This window comes from Jaculus jaculus, chromosome 1 (genome assembly GCF_020740685.1).
Source record: "Jaculus jaculus isolate mJacJac1 chromosome 1, mJacJac1.mat.Y.cur, whole genome shotgun sequence".
Lineage (NCBI taxonomy): Eukaryota > Metazoa > Chordata > Mammalia > Rodentia > Dipodidae > Jaculus > Jaculus jaculus.
In genome coordinates this window covers 60,887,958-60,905,924 of record NC_059102.1, presented here as the reverse complement: position 1 = coordinate 60,905,924, position 17,967 = coordinate 60,887,958, and the positions used below count along the sequence as shown (strand labels likewise).

Below are 17,967 nucleotides of genomic sequence, written 5' to 3'. Positions count from 1 at the left end.
GCAAATTTGCAAGCTAATGAGATGGAGGTGATTGTTCATTTTTACATAAAATATGAATCTTGGCTTTCATTGGCACTGTGTAGTGTGATGGCATCTGCAGGGTGAAGTGCACATGTTAAAGAACCAAAACAAATACCAAGCATATATTTGCATTTGTTCCATTTCCAGGGCTGCCCCTTCATGCATTCTCCCTTTGTGTCTTGTGACTTTGTTTACTGGGTTTTATGTTTACTTTCAACCTTCATCTTTTTTTCCCTTTTAACTTCATTTTTATTTATTTATTTGAGAGAGAGAAAGAGAAAGAGATGGAGAGAGGGAGAGAGAGGATGGGTGTTCCAGGGCCTCCAGCCACTGCAAATGAACTCCAGATGCATGCGTGTCCTTGTGCATCTGGCTTACATGTGTCCAGGGAATTGAACTGAGGTTCTTTGGCTTTGCAGGCAAATGCCTTAACTGCTAAGCCATCTCACCAGCCTGACCTTCATCATTTTATCCGGACTAAAGAAAAACTAATTTAATAAGCACAATATTTATGTAAATAACCTTGGAAAATATAAAACAAAATGGGATATTGGAGAAAATGAAGTAATGAAGGATGTTTTTGTCATATATATGTATATATATATATATATATATATATATATATATATATATACCTATATATATATGTATATATATAAATATTAGTTATAGCAGTTTTAGGTAGAAGAGAACAAACTTTGAATATATTATACAATGATTCTACCGAAGAGAAGAGCTAATTATAGTTAAACCAGACAGAAGATAGGAATTTTTTGTTTATTTAAAAAAACAAAAAAGAAAGAAAAGGAAAAGAAAGGCCATGATAAGGTAGTGGGAAGAGCTTATAAAAAAAAAAAAAGAGAAAGAAATAAAAAGCAAATCCATTTAGGTATAAGTAGTTCTTCCCTCTCAAAAAATTGGTAAAAATTTTAAATTAATTTTTCTTATTTTAGAAGACAGGATATATGAGAAACAATACTCTGTAAAATTCATTACATTCAATAAACATCCACCTGCTAGCATGAATGACAAATGCTTCCTGGAGTTCTGCACCTTTGAACAAAGTGGCAGATTGATATATCTGAGGGGGAGCCAGTGGGCGTGAGGATTGAAAAATAGCAAGTGCCATGGATTTGCATTGCATTTCTTTTAATAAGTAGATCAAACTTGTATGTAAAGGGGGAATTGAACATTCTAACAGATTCAGTGGTTTGTCTGTCAAGAACATTAACAGGGGGCAGGAGAGATAGCTGAGCATTAAAAAGCACTTCCTCTGCAAGAAAGAGGGCCCGAGGAGGCCTAAGGGCCTACTTCAATTCTACCCTCAGGACCCACATAAACCGTTGGTCATGGTCACATATATCTGTGACCCTAGCCTTCTGAGATACAGGGACTTCAGAATCACTGGAAACTCCACAGCAATCAAGAAAAAGCACCACACTCTGGGATCATTTTGATACTCAACTCAAATAAGTATGAGGCAGATGGAAGATTAATGTGATGGGAACCTTGGTTTCTGATCTGGCTACTGAAGGCAAGAGCCTGGCAGCACAGGGGCATATCTGCATGCATACACCCTACACACACACACACACACACACAGAAGGGAAAATGTACATGAATGAATACAAAAGGAACTTCATAATTTTCTGATTCCCACCAAAAGATGACTATGAAGGAGTTGCAAATGCTGATTCGTCCATTTGTTAAGGACAGACTAGCAGTGTTGGCTGCTAGAACTTGGGATTCAATCTGTGTACCATATAAACAATGTTTGCCATAATAAGTTCCATTCAGCAGAACATAATTATGTGCCTTGGGATTATGAGAAAATTTGGGAGTGCTAGCATTTTTTAGTGTTGAAGCATCAGAACCAATTGTCTTCTGCATTTTTTTTCTCTCTATTACAATATCAAAATTTGGAAAAATTGCAACTAAAATACTTTTTAAAATGAGAAAGAATTTTTATAGGTGGGTGATAGATCCTACCACATTGATCTGGTTGTGATGGAAGTGAAGAAGCTGGCATTAAGGTATAATAAGAGCCCTTGGTTATTAAAAAAAACAAAGATCAGTGTTAGGGTGTTGGGTATAGCTGCCACCTCCTCACCAACTGCCTCTGTAACTCAGACCCCAATCTCCATTAGCCCTGGGGAGTAGGGATAGGGATGGCTGGGTGACAGACCTCATGTAGTATTCAATTTTTAGCTGGAAAGTTCTGTTAGTAATTTGGCAGCTGTGAAGTGTTTCCTATAGCATTAAAATACTAAATGGCACCATCCTGGATCAGACTTAAGCCATTAGTGCATAAGTGGTGGTTCTGTGTGTTTTAAAATTTTTTTTGTTTATTTTTATTTATTTATTTGAGAGGGACAGAGAGAGAGAGAGACAGGGACAGAGAGAGGGAGAGGGAGAGGGGAGAGGGAGAATGGGTGCGCCAGGGCCTCTAGCCACTGCAAATGAACTCCAGACGCGTGTGCCCCCTTGTGCATCTGGCTAATGTGGGTCCTGGGGAATGGAGCCTTGAAACAGGGTCCTTAGGCTTCATAGGCAAGCGCTTAACCGCTAAGCCATCTCTCCAGCCCAGGTTCTGTGTTTTTTAAGAAGTGGAAATTTATGCAAATCAGTATATCATCACCATCATTTATCACTACACCATCAGCACATTATACCAGAGTCTAACAGTGTTCTGGATGGGTTGGGCTTTCTCCATTAAAAACCAAAAATGTGCTATTCTTTGTCATAGAAGAGTACAAATACAGATGTATTTCTACCTATTAATACTTTTGTTTCACCATTCTCACAATGGTACTGGGATGATTTAACATTGGGTAAACAAAAAGAAAAATAGACTACAAATGCCAAATACTTTTCTTTTTTAAAATTATTTAATTTTTATATATTTATTTGAGAGATAGAGAAATAGGGAGGGAGGGGGAGAGATAAAGAAGAGAGAGAGAGAGAGAGAGAGAGAGAGAGAGAGAGAGAGAGAGAGAGAGAATGGCACACCAGAGCCTCTAGCCACTGTAAACGAACTCCAGATGCATGTGCCACCTTGGGCATCTGGCTTTCGTGGATAATGGGAAATCAAGCCTTGAACTGGGGCCCTTAGGCTTCACAAGTAAGCACTTAGCTGCTAAGCCATCTCTCCAGCCCTACTTTTCTTATTTTAAATACATATTTGTCACACTTTTCAATTAAATTACTGCCATTATTAATGATGGTATTTTTCTATGCAATGAATAGCTAAAATTTTGTGGTACAGTGCCATTAACTATGATATCTTCATTCTCCACTTATAAAGGTAATCTTGGCTAAAATGAAGATTAGTTGTATTATGATGGTGAACTTGCGAGTAAGAATTTTGTTTAAATATTTTTTATTTGTGGAGAGGAGAGGGAAGGGGGTACATGCACCAGGAGCTCCTGCTACTGCAGATACATGTGCCACTTTGTACAAATGGCTTTGCACAGGTACTTGGGAATTTCACTGAATCCCTGGTTGGCAGGCTTTACAAACAATTGACTTTAACCACTGAGCAATCTCTCCAGCCTGAGTATGGATTTTAAATGCTACTTATAATAAAATAAACCTTCCTATTGTCTTTTTAAAACTTTTTATTTTATTTTATTTTATTTATTGGAGAGAGAGAGAGAAAGAATGGGTCAGCCAGGGCCTCCAGCTACTGCAACCAAATTGTGTGTGACACATTGTTCATCTGGCTTATGTGGGTACTGAGGAATCAAATTTGGGTCCTTAGGCTTCACTGGAAAGCACCTTAACCTCTAAGCCATCTCTTCAACCATGTCTTTGAAATCACTGTATGCGAATAATCGCATAGAAGTCCCTTTCAGTGATGTTCCAAAACCACATTTCTTATTTCCCAATATCTCTGAGAAAAATTGAACGGGTCTTTTTGAGGAAACAGTATTTTTTTGTTGTTGTTGTTGTTTTTGCATGGCACTATTTTGTTTTGATTTCTGATCTTCTTGTCATAAAAAAACAGTTTTGGCATTTCTTTCTCTGGGGAATTTTATAGGATATAAAGCAGGAAATACTAGAGTCAACAGGTTTTACTCTGTTGGACAAGTCAGATCTCCCTGAAAAGCAGATCCCAGGTATCCATGGAGAGAAGAACCGTGAATGCTTTTGAGGGCAGGAGGACAGGAGAGTCGGGTGGACAGAATCAATGTTATAGGGCTATTAAACCATGGGGACCTGATCACTACAATCTGGCAGTGCCTCAGGAAGGAGGCCAGCCTACAAGGAATTGAAGCCACCAAGTCGAAGATGCAGCTCTCCAAACCTCAACACAGGACAGGGCTTGGGACAGGAGAAATAGAGCAGAGAGAGAGCACAGAGCCACTATCATGGTGGCTATCAGGGTGGCAAAGGAAGCCCCAACAGACTTTTCTGTTGGAAGCTGTTTGACATCTGATGAAGGCAACTTAAAGAAAACAGAAAACTCTTATGTGTACATGTGAGTAACTATATATTAAAACTCAATCTCATCTCAGGGATTTCCCTTCTCCGGGCTATGTGAGGCCCACCTTGAGCTGGAACTTGGTTGCTTCTGTATCCCAAGCATCCAGAACAATGCTTATTTGTTGAATGATTGTGGAGTGTGGATCAGGAAGACTGTTTGAGGGAAACAGCTATTTGGAAGCACCCTTTTCTGTTTAAGAGTGACTAATTTTTTATGTGTAGGCCCAATTGCCTTACAAAGAGACTTCCAAATCCTCAAAAAGCCTCTAGATAGTTGATACTTAGAATTCCATCAGAGTGCAGTTCAGGTCTGGCTAAGATTCCACTCTCATATTAAAAAATATTTAAGCAATTTAGTTTTTACGGACTACAGTGGCAAAGTTATAAAAATAAATATCTAGGGACTGGAAAGGTAGCTTAGCCGTTAAGGCTCATGCCTGCAAAACCAAAAGGCCCAAGTTTGATTCCCCAGGACATAGGGAAGATATACAAGGCGTCACATGCATCTGGAGTTTGTTTGCAGTGGCTGGAGGTCCTAGCATGCCCATTCTCTCTTTTTATCTGCCTCTATCTTTCTCTCTCTCTCTCAAATAAATAAATAAAAATAAAATATTAAAAATATAAGTATCAAAAATTTAGAAAAAAGTCAGGGATGGGTTGTAGGTCAGTGGTAGGGTGTTTGCTTAACACGCTCAGCTTGCCAAGACCACTAAAAATAAAGAAAAAAAAACACATGCATATGAGAAGTAGAATTTTAAATATATAAAATACTAAAGCATAGAAATGGGCACCAAATACCATATAGCTTTAGAGCTATATGCTTCTTACCTCCTGTCTCCATGGCATACATCCCTAAGAGGAACAAATAATATCTCTTTGAAACAGGGAAAAGTAGGTGCTCATTGCACAGAAAGGAAATGGGGTGATGGTCTAAAGTAGGGTCTCTGAAATCAGAGCAGTTGGGTTTGAATCCTAACTCTTGTACCCAATATATGGCCAAGACCAAGCTACTTAATCTCTTGTGCTTGATTTTCCTCTCCCATAATGTGAAGAGAGTCATTGTATCTACATCACAGGATTACCAGGATTAAATGAGCTAATGAAGGTAACACATGCATCATTGTCTGGCACACGATAATGTCCTTTAAGTGTTAGCTATTGAATGATCTGTATTTAGTACTAATCATATGGCAGTCATTAAAAAGTGAGGAGTAGTTTTGAATCTATAGTAAGTCCCAAATATGTATTGATTATTATTTGCTACATATTTCACTGAGAAGTATCTCATCTGACCAGACGTATATTTAAAAATATAGGCTTCAAGGGTAGTTGTCCTGAAGGAAAGCATGGAATAGTTCTATACTGACCTTTAGTTCATAAGAGGCTTCTCTAGTGTTCAATGCAGCATAAATATAGCTTTTGTTATTACAGAGACACAAAATGAGATCACTGCTGGATGGAAGGGTTCACCACAGAAATCTCTATTAAACAGAATAAGAAAATATCATGGAATACTTTAACTGAGAGCATAAGGTTGAGCAAAGATAGCCTTTTTCTAAAAAGTGACCCACAGAAGAAATTGACATTTGTGTTTTAATGTCAGTGCGATTTCATTCCATTCTTTTCTTCCCTCATAAAGGAAATTGCAGGCCCTGTGGGTGGAACTTGGGGGTCTTCCAGTGAGGAACAAGGGACCCTGTTTTCCCATCTTATGTGAATGTTTAGGGCACACCCAGGGCCTGAATGCTCCAACCTGCAAGGAAGACCTTGCAAAGGAAGGTCTGCCCAGATGACAGAGGGAGTGGCTTTGCTCAGTGATGGGTCAGTGTTTCCACGGAACAGCCCTCCTGTGCTGCAGTCATGCTCTGTTAAGCACACAGGACTTGAAAGCTTTTTCTTTAATAGAATCGTAACATATAGGTTGTTTGAAACGTCTGCTGAAACTCATCAACCAAGCTACACTTTTAAATGTTACTATTTTTTTCTCATGACATGGTTAAAATTGTGACAAATATTAAATGCCAAACATTATTATTATAGCTCTTTGGTGTTTTGATTTCTGTGGAGGCTTTTCTAAAAACATTCACCTCTTTCTCATTTTCTATTAATTGTGTGTGTGTGTGTGTGTGTGTGTGTGTGTGTGTGTGTGTGTGTGTCTGCGTGTGTATTTCCTTCACTTCACTTCCTTCAAACCACAGTATCATGATACAACAAGGCTCAATGCACAGACCCTTTATAGAAGCAGGGTGCAGACAGCAATTTCATGACCATCAAATCATTGTGGAGTCCATAGTTTTGTGGGATGTAAACTTAGAAAATGATGCATTATATCATATGTATTTAAATTCCACATATTTTGCAGTACACAAATAACAAGCAAATACATTTCTTATTAAAACCAAGACAATCTTTTTAATGAGGAAAGAGGTTGTTCTTGCAATAGAGAAGAATAGCATGGTGAAGTAAGAGTCAGTTCCAAACCAAAAAACCAGTAATATAGATCTTGGGAAATATTGGACCTACAGTAAGTATTATGAAATTAGTAAGGACAGGTATCATTCAAAAACTGTTTACCATCTCATGATGGCCATGCCTGTCTTATACTGATAAAGCATTCCTTCTTAATAGGCTAATTATGCCCACCTTGTACTATTCTTTACACCCATGACACTCTTAACCATACAAATAATTAAATTCCCCCCAGATCACTTTATCTAGTAAAGGTTGGAATTTGAACCTGGCTCTATCCAACCCCCAGGCTCTCCACTAATCTTTTATTTTCTGTCACCATAGATGTAACACTTTCTTTTCTCTTCAACAATAAGGCATGTTAAGTCTTTTGCAGTGAGACCACACAACTTTTTAATGTTAGACATTTTGTTGGGAGGAGAAGTTCAGAGTACACATGGTACAACTTACGTGCGAAGAAGTGGATGACCACTGTGCCACACCAGGACAATTAGCAGGCAGGAGACCAGTTTTGATGTCACGAGATTGTGGAATCTGGCATACTGAGGGAAGAATTTACTGGTTTTTCCTTACCTGTCAGCATGGGTGACCCTCCAGTCATACCTGGGGGACTTGGATTAACCTCATGCGAAGTCAGACAGTGAAGGGGAAAACCAAAGGTCTCTAACTACTCAGGCTGGTTTAGAGCAGGGGTCAGGATGATTGATCTCTTCTGGGAAAACCCCAGAACTCTCAGAGAATGAGGAATCCCTACAGCTCCCTTTTATTTGATATCCCTATGTGTTATTATAATCTGGTCCCTAATATTAAAGGTTGTTTGGAAATATAATTAGTCTTTAAGAGACAAAAAGTTGACTATAAAGGGTGGTGTATAAAATACCACCCCAAAACATTCCAGTGGTTTGTCAAATATTGCCCATAGTTGATGTGGGAACACACATACTCTCACATTCTCACACACTGATATATCCTAATGCAGTCCAGCAAAGGATTCTTATATTAGAATAACCTAATATCCTACCACTCTCCATGAAAGCCTACAGTAAAGAGAATTCAATACATAGGGGAAGAATAAGGAAATTGTGAGATGATCATGAAGAAAGGAAAGTTTGTTTATCAGCACACGTATTAAAAAGTTAGTATGAGACAGGGAAAATTAGCATTGCCCTTGTATAGGATGATATGCAAATTTTTGAGGTGTAACATATTTATTTTAAAATAATAAAAAGGGGTATGGAGAGATTGCTCAGTGGTTAAGGTGCTTGCCAGAAAAGCCTAACAACCTAGGTTCAATCCCTCAGTGCTCACATAGAGCCAGATGCACAAAGTGTCACATGCACCTGGAGATTGTCTGTAGTGGCTGGAGGGCCTGACATGCCCATTCTCTCTGTCTGCAATCTCTCTATTTCTAAATAAATAAATAATATTTTAAAAGAACAATTAAAAAGGGAAAAATCAGGATTCATTACTATGGGAAAAGAAAATTTTCTTATACTTCCTTGTATCTATGTATGTACATATATAGATAGATAGACAGATAGATATAGATATATAGAGAGACATTAAGAAAGGAGGATGAGGAGAGAGAGCTTAATAAACTAAAAAGAAAGGAATAGACAAAGAAGAAGCTTAAATAATCTTATTTTACTCTCCAGGCTCATAAACATTATGTTTCAGTTTTATTCCCATTAAATCCCTGAAAATGCATCTCCACATCTAGTACAAAGTCTTTGTAATCAGAAGAAATCTCAGAGGTGCCTCCACACTTAGAAATAACCATTTGAGGGCTGGAGAGATGACTTAGCGGTTCAGCGCTTGCCTGTGAAGCCTAAGGACTCTGGTTCGGGACTCGATTCCCCAGGACCCACATTAGCCAGATGCAGAAGGGGGTGAATTTGCAGTGGCTAGAGGCCCTGGCGTGCCCCTTATCTCTCTCTATCTGCCTCTTCCTCTCTCTCTCTCTCCCTCTTCCTTTCTCTGCCTGTCACTCTCAAATAAATAAATAAAAATAAAAAATATAAAAAAGAAATAACCATTTGATCTATCAAAATAATAAGAAATTCATAGAAAGCAGATGCTACTGAGAAAGCATAAGTAAATATTGGACATATAGCTTGACAAATAGGATTTGGTAACAGTGTGCTTTTAAAAGATATGCAGGTATATAAAATGAGGATTGGGACTCTTTCAGTATTTGAATCACTTCATTGCAAAAACTGATAAATGACACATGATGATATCACATATGAACAGGGTGAGCAAGCTGTAGTAGTTTAAAATCCAGGTCAGATTCCAGCACTCTCACATAACATTCTCCAAGCAAATATTTAGATATATAGTCAGGTTATTCATGAACCATTCAATATTTAAGGAGAATTTAAAATGCTTTAAGGACAACACTCCAACCTAGGCTACTGTGTCTCCAAAAAGAATGGTAAGACAAACTTTCTCTTGTTTGCAAAGGACACTGTTATGGAAATAAGATCTCTTTAGGACTGAAGGATAACGCAGTACCTATTGTTGTTCTGTTTGGCTTATTGTAGAAATGCAATGTAGACATGTTTCCAGTGCTCTGGGAACTCTGGAGCACTGTAGGCCTTTATGAAACCTCTTTGCAATCTTCAAGCTTGGTGAATTCTTTGCAGCCACCCAGTACAAGGAGAGTCACCCCTCCCGCTCCCCTTCCAAGTGACTCTGCAAGGCCAGCTACTTCCCAGACTGTGGAGGAATCTCTTCACTGTGCCCTAGAGACAATTCAGGTGAAAATGATCTCCCACAAGTAACAGGGCAGTTCTTGCCACCTGGTGGCATGGACCTTCTAAATGATACGCAAAACTCTGGAGTGTGCACAGCCATGCTTTTGTTCTGTAGTGAAAGCGATGCCACCTTCCCCCTACCACACTGAGATAAAAGACACGTATCTCTAAAGTCATGGAGAAGGGAAGTTTAGGAGGACTATGGCTTTGACATTTGTCAACTTCCATGAATTTCTCTTTATATCCGTTTTCATCTCATACTTTCACTGTCCTGAAGCGTCTGGACATAAAACATTGCTAACCTCCTTTACAGACTGGCACAGTGTAGATCACACATTTCAAGAAATCTAATATGCTTGCTTTTAAACCAAATACTTGGCAGAACTGTATATCAACTAGTACTATGTGTCACGGTACAGTGCAACTTTATATAAACCATTATTTAACTCCAAGTGTCATAGGGTTTGAATTCTCTCCTGATTGTCCCAAGTCTAAGCTAATCTCAATGAAAGTCAGTGAGTTAATGATAATAGCTTGTCTTATTGTTTTAGCAAATTGCTGGCTTTGTTTCTTTTGTGGAAGTCAAAGGAGGTTTGTGAAGCACTTGGGTATTTTGGCTAGTTCACGAGCCTGCTCTCAGACTCTTAGGCTCCAGTAATGATTTCCTAAGAGCTAGAGGAAATGAGTTTTGAAAGTACATCAGAGATGAAAAGGTAACTAAACTGCTACTTCTTGTTAAACTAATTGCTTTCACTTCATTCACCTTTGTATCTTGCAGTGGGGAAATGCAGGGATTTTTTTTTCTGTTTTGAAAACTATAAAAAGTGGTTAACAGGATTGTAATTAATATGCTTGGCTTCAATTGCACTTATTTTTTTTTTTCAGAGTGAATGAATGCAATTGCTTCTCTAATGAATGATCATTTAGTGTCTCTAAGAAATAGAGGAGTTTTGCATGGTAATTTCCAAATTTCATTTTCACAATGGGTTGTGTGGCATTTGTCTTTCTGTACAAAATAATTGTGCAAATGGAAAGTTTAAAATTTTATTTTCACAAGGTCATGTAAGACAATTACTTTTAAGGAAGTAAACTTGCCTAAGCATTGCACTCCATATTTTTCTTGACCCATATGGTACTTCAGTAAATTCACACTTTCTTAAAAAAATAAAAAGAAGAAAAAATATGACTTCCTTAATGCCTCTAAGATTCTGTGTTAGTTTTTATGATGACCCTTGATGTTCATCTGCGCCTTATCCTGGAAAGCCCAGTAATTGAACTCTAACCCAGACGACTGCAACCTGTTCTCATGTCAGGACACCAGGGCAGGAAGAAAAATGGTGGTTGACCTTTAGAAGCACAGGCACTGGATTCTGCAGACTTCTTGCCACATCAATGCTAGATATTCTTCTTTATCAACCCTACAGTCTTTATTACCCCTCTGAAAAATTCTGACTCCATACAGGTGGTAATGAATGATAACATACAGAATATTATTTATTAGAGAAGCAGTTGTATTTTTGAAGAAATGAAAGTAGTGAAATTACAAAGGAAGATGTTCAGATAGCTGTGATGTCTGAACACCAGTTTTAGGGAAAATTTCTCAAATTTTAAAACATGTATGAGCCAATACCTTTGGCTGATAACAATACCAGCTTCTCCTTGGAATAGCAAATTCCTCTAAGGGTTGAAAAGCTAAGGTTGTACTTGGAAAACATCTTATTTTACTTAAAATGGATTATATTTATTTACCATTTTGCTATCTAAGGATGGTCTTTTCTTTAACCATGTTACTTATAGTTAAACCTCTGATTTACCTTTATGCATAAACCATACTTATCTCATAGGATCCTTAATTTTCACCTATAGAGTACTGGAAGGGAATTAACCTCTGTTTTTATTATCCTCAGGCTTCTTTTTGACAATTATCTTGTTCACATCATGTCAAGCCAGGATGGATTTTTAAAATTGGGAATTGTGTTTTTTTCCCCTCCAAAACATATTTGTTTTTTCATAGAAATGCTACCTTTTGTTCTATCTTGAACTGATTTTGATGATATTAAATTAAGTTAAATAATTACAACATTAATAGCTCACATAAACAAATTGGCTTTGGAAGAATAGCAGACATGTTGAACATACATATATTTAGCTGAGAGGATCACAAAAGTCATGGAGAACATCTGATGATTTACTGATATTTTAAATATATCAGGAAAAAAGAAAGAAGTGTTAATCATGACCTTTGGGGGACACTTACAGAGAGGGCTTCTTCTTTCTATAAAATATTTGTCTTAGCTCCCTAGAATTCTAGTGATGGAGTTCTCTATGGCAGATTTTCAAATGGCCTCCTCTTCTATGATCACAGAGGACATTTCTCAAATATTTCTAAGTTTGCTTCAAATGTTTTAAAATTGTATGAAGAAGCAGAGTGAATATGCTTTTCTTAAAATATCTACTTGGGCCTGAGGAGATGGGGTAGTATCTAAAGGTGCTTGCAGAGCCTGCTAGCCTGGGGTTCAGTTCCCAAGCACTCATATAAACCTGGATGCAAAGTGGTGCATGCATCTGCAGTCCTAACACACAGTGGCAGAGCTGGGAGAATCTGAAGCTTGCCGGCCAGCCAGGCTGATGTTCATGTAGAATCTGGAAGTTTGTTTGCAGCAGCCGGTAAGGCAAAACCTATGTCAACTGTGCACCTCTATAAAATTTTCAAAGTGAACCTGCCCTTATTGCTGCCACCTCAACTGAGAAACTGCATTGCCCCCCCCCCCAGCATGTTCCCTGTTACCTGCCATCACAGCCAACTTCCTGACTTCTAACAATTTAGATTACTTTTGTCTAATTGCAACCTTGTGCAAATGGAATTCTACAGTATCTGTTCTTTTGTGTCTGCATCCTTTTGTTCCATATTATAATTCCATTCTCAAAACGTTGAATGTAATAGTTCAGTCAATCTAATCACAGTATAATATTCTATTGTTTCAGCAATCATAATTTACTTTTTGCTGATAAGGGAAAATTGTATCATTTTTGATACGATACTTCTACAAATAGTGCCACTATGAATATTTGTTCAGTCTTGTATTAATAAGACTCATGTGAATTTTTAAAAAATTTATTTATGTATTTGAGAGACAGAAAGAGAGAGAGAGAGAGAGAGAGAGAGAGAGAGAGGGAATGGGCATGCCAGGGCAGAGAATGGGCATGCCAGGGGCTCTAGCCACTGTAAACAAACTCCAGATGCATGAGCCCCCTTGTGCATTTGGCTTTCTGGGGTCCTGGGGAATTGAACCAGGATCCTTTGGCTTTGCAGGCAAACACCTTAACATCTAAGCCATCTCTCCAGTCCCATGAATTTCTTAAAATAGAATTACTGTATCACAGGGTGTCACAGATCAATTTTCCTAGACATGGCCAGTTTTCCAAAGAGGCCATACCACTGTACATCCCCAGTAATGGTTTGTAGGGAGGACTTACTCTACATTTTCAGTAACAATTAATTTTTTTTGTTCAGAAAAATTAAAAAAAAATGTTTATTTTTATTTATTTGAGAGCGACAGACAGAGAAAGAGGCAGAGAGAGAGAGAGAGAGAGAGAGAGAGAGAGAGAGAGAGAGAGAGAGAGAGAATGAGAAGGAGTGTGCCAGGGCTTCTAGCCATTGCAAACAAACTCCAGAAGCAATGTGCCCCCTTGTGCATCTGGCTAATGTGGGTCCTGGCGAATTGAGCCTTAAACTGGGATCCTTAGGCTTCACAGGTAAGTGCTTAACCACAAAGCCATCTATCCAGCCCTGTTCATTTAAATATTTTATCCACATCATGTTTTTTTCCATTTTGATAGGAGTATTTTGTTAATACTTATTCACTTATTTAATTCTTTAGTTTATAATAAAGGCAAATTTAGTTCTTAACTTTCTTCTCTTTACTATCCTCTTCCCTATGTCTCTTCAATTTTTATTAGTTAAAATTTTTATTTATTATTTTTATTATTTTTAATTCTATTATTAATAATATTTATGGTTTTCATATTGTTAATTTTAGCCATTGTCTTTTAATCTTAAAATGAAACTTTAAAGTGGTGGGGAGGACAGGGACGAGGCTAATGGTGGTCCAACATGACTGTATACACACTGTATACAAGACTAATAAAAAAAAATCCAGTTGTAATTCTAAAAAAAAAAAATTGTTGCTTGTAGATGTAAAAAGTAGAGAAAACATGTTTTGTACACATGAGTTTATGTAAACATATCAGTAAAAATAAGCTTTTTATTATAAATTTTTACAAATTGTATCATTATAAGTATACTGCCTATATAATTGAAGGGTTTGGTTGATTCCATGTTTAACAGGATATGTAAGAGGACTTGAGAGGGGTGCAATCACTGGATATCTTGTCTAGAGTTATTTGGGGAGATTCTTTTTCTTCAAGAAGGAGGACAATTTTTCTGGAACTCAGAGAATCCATCCATATAGATACCAAGATTACATAAACCAGGATAGTCCCACTGGTTTTTTTTTTTTTTTTTTTAGTAATAGTCATGGGCTTTGGGGAGATAATTGTTTCAGTTTTTATGCTTGTTTGGCTTGAGTGAAACTCAGCTTCACTGGTATAGACTAATCCTGTTTCATTGAGAGGCTAGACATAGTGATTAAGCTTTTAGTGAACTCACAAAGCAGTTGCCCCGAGTTCATTTACCACCACTCTCAAGTTTCTCTTGTCTGTGAGAGTGCAGATTCCGACTTGGGGCTACAGTGTGTGGAAGGACGGGATAGAAGGAGCCAAACGCTTCTTAGTAAAGGAGAAATTACAGGGGCATTAAACACCCTCTTTGAATATTTGGTAATTATCACAGGAACAGAACACTTGTTAAGTAAGTGTGACTCTATAATTTAAAATAAGGGTAGGAAGTGAGGATTTCAGCTTAGCTTAGAAAGATGGGTGTTGCGGTTAGGTTCACATTGCTGGTAGAAATCACCCAACCAAGAGCAGCTTCTGGGAAAAAGAGGTTTATTTTGGTTTACAGGCTAGAGGGGAAGCTCCATGATGCCAGTGGAAAACAATGGCATGAGCAGAGGGTGGACATCACCCCCTGGCCAACATAAAGTGGACAATAGCAACAGGAGAGTGTGCCAAACACTGGCATGGAGAAATTGGCTATAACACCCATAAGCCTGCCCCAAACAATACACTCCCTCCAGGAGGCATTAATTCCTAAATCTCCATTACCTGGGAATCTAGTATTCAGAACGCCTAAGATTATGGGGGACACCTGACTCAAACCACCACAATGGGCTTCTTAATACTTAAAGCTAGTTAATAAACACTCCATTTATAAGAAATAAAAAAATACAAATGTGGAAATATGAATATTTAGATATAGGGCAAGTGATAGATTGTCATACTTTGAGTCAGGTTTAGCATCCATCTCCCTCTGAGATTCTGTGACTCAATATACTGCATTTACACTGCAACTCAGATGCCATTTACTTTAAAAAGCATCTTGATTTCAGAGAGGTTAAAATATAAAAAAGTTAAGGGTATTAAAACCAATGACCTATGGTTCATATTCACATATATTATAGGTAGGACTGATATGAAATATAGCTTGATAGTGTTCCTCATGTTCTGTATGTCTGCCCTCCCCTTGTACACTTCATTTTTTTATATCCTCTGCGGTATGCCTGTGGGTTTACATGGCCTGGAAACAATCAAAGGAAAATATATTTTTTATTGACTTTCTTACAATAAAGTCCATGACTATGTGACCTAGAGCAAATAAATTTTGGAGAGAGTTTCTACTCATTATAGACTTATCAACAGGATACTATAGCCATGTAAGGCAGCCTCCGATCAGAGAAGACCTAGTGGAGAATGAGCTGATAGCATCTGATCTTTCATTTTCAAGGTTTTTGAGTACTATGTAGAGCCCATTTTCTAGAATGTTACAGAACGTTATATATTACATAATGCATAAAATTCATACATTTACATTTCATTTTATATTGAATATCTATTGTTGAACAACGTAAGTGATTTTAGTTTTAGCCTGTTAGTTTGCGCATTCTTTAAATGCTTGAAAAGTCACAGGGAAAATGCTTATGTCATACCTCCCATTTGCTTTTTACATTGGCCAACATTCACCCGTGTAAGCACAGTGACTTTTGCTCAGTACACGTAAGCCAGTACTGATGCCAGTATTTCAATGCTGGTAACTGTTGGCATGTTTTAATGCTTCCCTTTTTTGCTAACTCTGGAAGGAATATGATACATTTCCAATTTGTGGCTACTAAGAAATTTGGGGGGCTGGAGAGATGGCTTAGCAGTTAAGCGCTTGCCTGTGAAGCCTAAGGACCCCGGTTCGAGGCTCGGTTCCCCAGGTCCCACGTTAGCCAGATGCACAAGGGGGCGCACGCGTCTGGAGTTCATTTGCAGAGGCTGGAAGCCCTGGTGCGCCCATTCTCTTTCTCTCCCTCTATCTGTCTTTCTTTCTGTGTCTGTCACTCTCAAATAAATAAATAAATAAATAATTTTAAAAAAAAAGAAATTTGGGAAGATAATAGAATATCAGAAAAGGAAAGGGTCCATTTCCACTTCTTACAATCAGATCTAATATTAGCTCTTATACAGGTCTCAGACATTTTTGGGACTTGTCAAGTGCAAAAAGAAATGCTGGGATCATCTTCAAACTAACTTTTAATAACAGCATTCTATGATAAGGGCAATTGAAAGCTCATTTTTTAGAGCAAACAGCTAAAAAATACACCATATGCAATCACTACTCATCATTAAGTTTTTCAAAGTGCATTAAAAAAAGCCTTGTGGAAGCTCTCAGTGCTCATTGACAGGCTAATCTGGCCATTCATGACAGCCATTCTTGTTAGCAGGGCCATGTTCTCATTAATAGGCTGCTGAGGGTGAACCAAGGTCTTGGGGCTCTGTGAGGTGAGTGTCCTTGGGTGGTATGCCTGAATCAATTTGAGGAAGCACCTCTTAGTTTCTTTTCAGGGTTATTCTTATTTTTGAGGGAGGCTTTCCAGGTATCTAGGGTTTTTATTTCTTAGGGAGTCATGAAGGTGTGTTCTTTGTAGGCACCTCAAGGAAAAGGTGAATATTTACTTCATCTTAATTTGCTGATGTTTATGCTTCCCAATTGGCATGTAATTTCCATCTATGTGAACTTTGTGAACTATGCACAATCATTTTGTTCTATTTTTATGTGTGGGAGGAATATTACCTGAATGTTTGTATTTTCATGAAATATCCCTGCTAATTTCAAATCCATGAATGTTGAGAACAAACAAATGCAAAACGGAGACTGTGGTTTTCTCATGAAATGCCACTGGGGATGCAGCAAATATTATTTAGAGTGCCTTTCACTTGCCCTGAGATTTCTAGAATCAAAGGCTGTTGGAAAAGTTCCCATTGCTTAAATCAGCAGGATTAATATCAGTGAAGCCAAAGTAGTGGTACATATCTGTGGCGTGCTGAAGCTGTGTGCCACTCCTGTAAACGGATCAGCTCCAAAGCCTCTGGACTCTGCCTGGCCACTGACAACAGATTTGACTTTCACAATTATCTCATCTCTTGCCATCTCTTTTCTTCTCAAGCCTGTTTTTTTTTTTTTTTCACTTTCTTTTCCTCTTTCAAATAGGCAATATTCAAATAGGAAGGAGAATGGTTGACTTCATTAAAAAACAAAACAAAACAAAACAAAACAAAACAAAACAAAACAAAACAAAACAAAACAAAACAAAGAAAACCAAAAACCCAAACCAGCAACTAAACTTTATCTGCTGCCTTTGCAAAAGATGGAATGTGAGATGTCCTTCAATGGGACTGGTGCTGGGCCTCCCCACTTTGTTAGTTAAGGTCATTGTCGCAGCTTCTGTTAATTTGTCATGCTCCCAGCTGCCTTCTCTGATGTGATCAAAGCATTCCCCAACTTGAGGATGGCGGTGTTGCTTGAGAAGACAGATGACAAGACTGTGCCCGCCTTTCTTGTACTGAGGAGAAGAGGATACTTGATCAGGTCTGAATCCATCTCATGTCACCTGGACTCCAGGGCTGAAATAAAAACAAACATACTTACAGGAAAGGAAGTGTGTTAGAAGCATTGATCTCTTTCCTTTCCAGAGCCCTCTTCCACCTGCCTCATGCCTTTGAACTTGACTGTGGATGGAGAAGAGCAATCAAGCACAGAGATTTCCCCCTTCCCTTGCCTTCCCTCCCTCCCTCC

General features: G+C 38.1%; 1 protein-coding gene and 1 non-coding gene across 2 annotated transcripts in view; both read left to right on the top strand.

The window, feature by feature from the left end:
* Trpm3 (transient receptor potential cation channel subfamily M member 3) overlaps nucleotides 1–17,967 on the top strand; it is a 980,795-nt gene that overhangs the window by 80,064 nt on the left and 882,764 nt on the right. The gene's annotated exons all lie outside the window — the stretch shown is intronic.
* On the top strand, nucleotides 8,083–8,187 carry LOC123458337. The gene has a single exon (XR_006635612.1). It is a non-coding gene; the product is annotated as a U6 spliceosomal RNA (small nuclear RNA).